We start from the raw sequence: 6,950 nt of genomic DNA on the forward strand, positions 1-6,950 counted from the left end.
CTTAATGACTGTTATTAATATCTTTCCCCATACAAATAATCCATACTAATATTATAAATGCGAAAGTGGTCTGTCTGTCTGTCTGCTAGCCTTTCAATGCCCATCCGTTCAACCGATTTTGACGAAATTTGGTACAGCGACAGCTTGCATCCCGGGGAAGGACATAGGCTACTTTTTATCCCGGAAAATCAAAGAGTTCCACGGGACATTTAAAAACCTAAATCCACGCGGACGAAGTCGCGGGCATCATCTAGTAATTTATACTGATCATATTTTTAGCTAACTTATGGTAGCTTAGTCGTTAAGATGTCGGCCTTCTATTAGGAGGTCCAGGGCTCAATTAGGGGACTTTTCGTAGTTATGTGCGTTTTAAGCAATTATTATTGGACTAAGAGCCAGCGCGGCCAAACCTTCGTTATTTTATACATTTTAGCCACAGTACAAAATCGCACAGGGTACATTGACTCAGACTTAGCTCGACAGATGGCACTAGTAGTAAGTTTTGTTGCCAACCACGCGCAACAGGTGGCACTACTTGTAAATTTTGTGGCCGGTCAGCAGTGTGACCGTTTGTGGCAGATTTCTGCCATTTGGGCAGATTTGGCTCCTAAATTTTAACTCTGGCAGAAAAAGCTGACGATTTAACAAAGTGGTAGATTGTGGCAGATTTCAAGGAAATCCTTATTATTTTTCTAATCTATCGCCCCACTTATCTAATCTTATTATTTTTCTAATCTATCGCCACACTCACACACACACAGTTAAAGTATCAATTATTAATCTTGGCAATCTATTTTCGTCCTTATTCAAGCAATTAGCAAGAAGTGAAATGTAAAAATTCTTAAATGTGATGGATGAATGCAATAAAAAAAATATATGAAAAGACATTGCTATGCTAGGAGGGTCAGACTCAGAATAATATTAATAATTAATTAAAAAGCAAATTCGTAACGTTTTTTTTCTTTTTAAAAATTACACGGTATTCTTTTAGCTCATCCACCGTAATTTAATCAAGAAACACCGTATTTGTAACCTTACAACACGGTAATTCTTGATTTACATATGGAAACACTGGCACAGTCACAAATTGTCAAGTCTGTGGTCTGTGTCTATTAAAAATTATTTATTTTCAACCACTTTTTTCCGAGGTTTTCCATTATATCAAGGTGTTTATGTGATATTTTCCAACGACTTGACTTTGTTAGTTGGATTTTGGTGATTCTGTTATAGTGAAGTGACTTGTGCTTTATTTTGAACTCTGACAACTCTCCCGAGCAACTTTCTTTATTTCTTTGTACCTCTTTAGCTATTCGAAACTGCAAAGTATGGATTTACAGTGCATTGTATGTGATGGAAAAAGCCATAAAACAAGAAAAAAGAAGAGCTCTATAAGTACCTAACTAATATAACCCCGACTACGTTTCTCGGACTACGATTTGCTGTAATAACAGAAAAAAAGTGTGTGCCCAGTTATAAAAATAAATAAAAGATTATTACCTTATTTATGTGTTTTATTGAAATTAACCATAGAAAAATAGAAATAAAAGAAAATTTAAAACCTATATATAGGTACCTATCTAGGTAGCGTATATACTGTACCTATAGGGATTAGTATATATAGCAGATCCTGTAGTTGCAACTCAGCTCAATAGATGGCGTTACCAAAAAATAGGGACTGATGACTCTATACCCGTATATTCAATGTACTCTGTGATTTTATAAAAGCTGAAAGTAAAACGTAGTGATTATATATATATTATATATATACTCTTTGGCTGAAAGTTTCTCTCATGTTTCTCCACGTTTCTCTATTTTTTTTTTTTTTTTTTAATTTATTTTACGGCCCTGGATAACAGTCCTTTAAGGCCTACGTTTCTCTATATTGTTCCCAATACAGAGAGGAACGATCAGCGACAATGAATTTAAGTAACAATTCAATGTTGCCAACTGCTTCCAAAAAAAAAAAATGCTCTACAGTCATTACGGGTAACATTGTACATCGATGGCTCAATGAAAATAATGGCATAAAATATATGAAGAAAAAATTTATCACCTGTAAAAACTAATTTTAAAATGAAATAAAAGCAACATATCATTTTAAGATTCAAACCCTAAAATCGTGATAACATAATATTTGTCTTACCGGCTGACGGTTCTACCCATCTTAGAGAGGCCGTTGATATAGGTATTGACTTCACCAACGTAGGGCACCAACGTGGGGCCCGTTGTTACAGTTTCAATTTAATTAATTTCAACTCTTTTCTGTCGACTGCCGCCGCTACAATGCAATGTTTATTGTCTTTCTAAAGTTACCCGGTTTCATGTAGCTCTTGTAATGGCAACCTCGACAGCCATAGACATATCATCAACTAACAGCACTCAGCAGTTAGTTTAGTTTTTAACGCTTAGAGGCCCCGCACACGGTCAAGCATGTTTGTCTTATACGTGTTTGACAAACTATTTTATCATCTGCGGTCGTTTTTCAAGTGTTTGTCAAACAAACTACATGCCTGCCAAACAAACTACGTGCCTGTCAAACAAACTACGTGTTTGGCAAATTTGATTGACGATGTGTTTGTCAAGCAAACGCTCCATTTTAGCTCTATATTTCTTTCAGTAAATTTTCATATGTGAATATATTATATCTCGCTGTTTTAACCATTCTCATGCCCAACGTCTTCTTTTTTTTAACACATTGCTAAAGTTAATGCAAGAAATCCTTTGTCCGTGGTGCTCATTACTTAGCGCCTATGCTCAGCGCAGTATCCCTTTCTGAATTCTGCGTTGAAAGTGACGCCTTGTTTGACAAACGTGTTTGAATGGTGTGTGTGTGCCAGTGTGTGCACTTTGCACCGTGCTCTTATGTTTGATGACCTTGATCAAACAAAACGTCACAAAACGTAAAATTTGACAAACATGCTTGACCGTGTATGCGGCCTCTTATGGTCTGCGTTTTAACGGTTTTCTAGATTTTTCTCCGGATTGTCTATGTTTCTCGGGTGGTTCCCCGTATATTCAATGTACTACTCTGTGATTGGTACATTGGTTCTGTGAGGTTGAGTCTGGTCTAGACTAGTACCTACAAATAAAAATCTGTGACCTGTGTGTTGAGCAGTGTTGAGTGCCATTGAGCAATTGAGTGCGAACTTGGATGAATAATAGTGCGTTCGAATTTACTTTCTTAAATAACATATTTTAGACATATTGCTTGTAATAAAACCATGTCCGAAATTAGAGTTGATTTCGAGTACGGATTTAAAGTGGAAGTGGGGTTTCTGGAGCTAGGTGAAAGCTTTGATAAAGTTAACTGCCACATGAGAAAATCGGTGTCGGAGGGTGACTTATTATCTATAATACAAATTACCGCTAACCGCTTTCAGAGGAATACGCCTGACCGATTGACTCCTAAGCGACAAGCACAATTTGTCCCTCGTGACATCACTTGCCCTCAATCACCCAAACTCAGAACGAAGGATCGGGCCCGTTCACCTAACATTTTGTGTCCAAAGGGGAAAGATTTCTGCAAAATCAAAATCGAAGAGCCCAAAAAATTACCAGAGGTTCAAAGAAAGCCACTTACAGTGCCCAAGCCATTTCAATTGACCGAAGTTGTTAAAAAGTCACCCCCTCCTCCAGAACGCGTTCCCAGCTTTAAAGCACGACCGGCACCGAAACACATCCTTGAGAGGCCACAATTTGTACCAATACTGTCACCCGCTGCATTGACTACGCCAGTTAGCCCTAAATTTTGTAGAAGATCTAAATCTTTGAGGATTAACAAGTCAGAGCAACGCATAAAGACTCTGAAGCACAGCCCTATGGAACAAGAACCCTTTGCATTTGATGGGAGAGATTCCACGCTGAAACGTAGGCATGAAGAAAATATTAATCATCAACTGGAAGAGGAATGCAAACTCGCCTTCAAGTTAAAACCTCAGCCTGCAGCGGTTAATGATGGTGCGACACCTTCCACGTCAAATGACAACCAAGATAATTGTGTAAAGGGTAGTAAAAAACCCTTTAAATTTTTATCAAAGCTTGTTAGAAAAGAAAAGAAACAGAAAGAAAAAGAAAATAAAAATTAAAACCTTGCAGAAAAATTTAATATACCTCTCACAGTACCTGAAACACCCAAGACTGCAAAATAAATATAAGAAATAGTTTGTTAAGTAGTTAATTATTTAATATTTTAAACTTACTGATTATAACTTAATTTTATGTTGATGATTTTGTGATACATATTATTTATTTGATTTTTGATACATATTTTATTTATTTAATTTTGTAATAAATATTTGTAATAATTTTTGGTGTCTTATTATTAAGAATCCTACATATTATTTTATAATCCTTGCTATTCTGAATATTCTTAGTGTAGTACATCTAAATATATAAAAGGAAAAGGTGAGTGACTGACTGATCTATCAACGCACAGCGCAAACTACTGGATGGATTGGGCTGAAATTTGGTATGCAGATAGCTATTATCATGTAGGCATCCGCTAAGAAAGGATTTTTGGAAATTCAACCCCTAAGGGGGTGAAATAGGGCTTTGAAATTTGTGTAGTCCACGCGGACGAAGTCACGAGCGTAAGCTAGTCTAAATATATAAAAGGAAAAGGTGACTGACTGACTGATCTATCAATGCACAGCTCAAACTACTGGACGGATCGGGCTGTTTGGCATGCAGGTGGCTATTATGACATGGGCATCAGCTAAGAAAGAATTTTTGTAAATTCAACTCCTAAGGGGGTGAAATAGGGGTTTGAAATTTGTGTAGTCCACGCGGACGAAGTCGCGAGCATAAGCTAGTCCTACTATCAACTTATTGTTGGTACAGTATGCAGCAGAAAGTAATGTACATCAGCCCTTTTTAGAATGACATTTCGGCTTTGTAGAACATTATGTTATGTTTTGTGGGTCTCAACGACAGAGACAATGCTCTACAAAACAGCTATCTCCTTCTGAAGGTTGATATACATTATTTAGTGCCGCATAGTGTAACTGTATTATTGGTTAGACAGAATTTTTTAATTTCCTGGATTGTGGTTACTATAGTATGGTACTGCATTTCCTAAAAATCCCATGCTTATCTTTCTATGACATATGACAACTTTATCTATGACAAAAAGTAGCCTACTTATTAAATCGAATTTTATATCAAACTAGCTGATGCATGCGGTTTCGCCCGCGTGGATTTAGGTTTTTCTAAAATCCAGTGGGAACTTTCGCTTTTCCAGAACAAAAAGTAGCCTATCCGTAGTAGCCCGTCCCTGGGATGTATCTCTGTACCGAATTTTGTAAAAACATATTTTGATGATTCTTTAAAAATCCCATGGGATCACCATGATTTAAAAAAGTTTGATTCAGCTATGGTACAGTTCAAATAACCATATGAGCTTAATATGAGGTAGTTATTTCGAAACTAGCATTGTGAATAGTTTTTATAATTAGTTTTTAATTAAATAAGATTAGTTGTTAAGTTAAGCTAGTAATAAGTACTAACATAGGTTAAGTAATTTTATTGTTTTTGTACTAACACACAATTATGGGTTGATACGACTAAAATAAAAGTTTATTTATTTATTATAACGGCGGTTACGCACTCATCCAATCCAAGTCCGTGAAAATACGTTCCTTTTTAGGCTTCCGGAGTAAACAAGGAACCCTTATAGTTTCGCCATGTCCGTCCGTCCGTCCTCGGTTAATCTCAGAGATTATTAGGTACTATTATATATTCTGTGCTATTAGTGCTAGAAATCTGTAATTTGGCATGGGTATAAATATTAATCACGCCGACAAAGTGGTGAAATAAAATTTGGATAAATATTTTTTAAGGTACCTAGGTACTTAGGTAGCTTCCCTACATGTAAAGTGGGGATGAACTTTTTTTTTCTCGTCTACCCCATAGTGTGGGGTATCGTTGAATAGATCTTTTAAAAATACTGTGGGTCTGGGAACATCATTTTTTGATTACTAGATTAATTTGTAGAGTCAAATCCCCCCCCCCCCCCCCCCCCCCCCCCTCTATCAGCCAAATGGTAGTATATAGGAACGTGAAAAAATTCACAGAAGTAGTATATATAATCAACTTTAAAGGAAAACTACCATGGCTAAGTAGGGTTCACAGGTTTCTGTTTTTCGAGGATTGTGACTACGGAACCCTACACTGCGTGTGGCCCGCCACGCACTTCGCCGGTTTTTGTTTTGTATGGTAGCTTATGACATAGGGGTAGATATTTTTTATATGTATCTGTATTTTCAAGGATTCAGATCGGACGGGTGCGTGATCGCTGTAAGGGTGAACATGCAAGGAGTCATATAAAACAAAAAAAAACTTGATCGTTCCACTACTTTATTTCAATAAAACTCTTTTAACGCATACTTAACAATTAAATTACTCTCTAGTACAACATATTAGTATAAAGTAGTAATATATAGTAGTAGGTACACAACAGTTAAAACCCTAAAATGTTTTTTTACATTAATAAAGCGTTTCTTTTCCTGTTTTTGTCTTTAAAATATAATTAATATAATTATATATATATATATATATATATATATATATATATATATATATATATATTATATATAAATAATTTATTTTATTTTAATAAAGCGCATTCATCTTGTCACTCGTATAAAAATATAAGTAATTACTATGTGTATATACTATTTTAGAATATTTCGTTCAATCCAGTCCTTCCAATGTATTTTGTAAAGTTATCACCTAGACAACCGACAGATGTCCACTGCTGCTGGACAGAGTACTTCCACACGCCAGTCTTGTGCCACCGTCATCCAGCGGCTCCCTACGACTCGTCGGTACACCTAGTGAGCAGTCCACTAACGCTGCGCTTGCCGGTGCGAGGAAAACCCTCCACTAAGTAGACAGATGACATTGATCGAGCCGCAGAGAGCCTTTGGGGTCTCAAGGTGCTGGAATGGCGA

Source organism: Maniola hyperantus, chromosome Z (genome assembly GCF_902806685.2).
Source record: "Maniola hyperantus chromosome Z, iAphHyp1.2, whole genome shotgun sequence".
Lineage (NCBI taxonomy): Eukaryota > Metazoa > Arthropoda > Insecta > Lepidoptera > Nymphalidae > Maniola > Maniola hyperantus.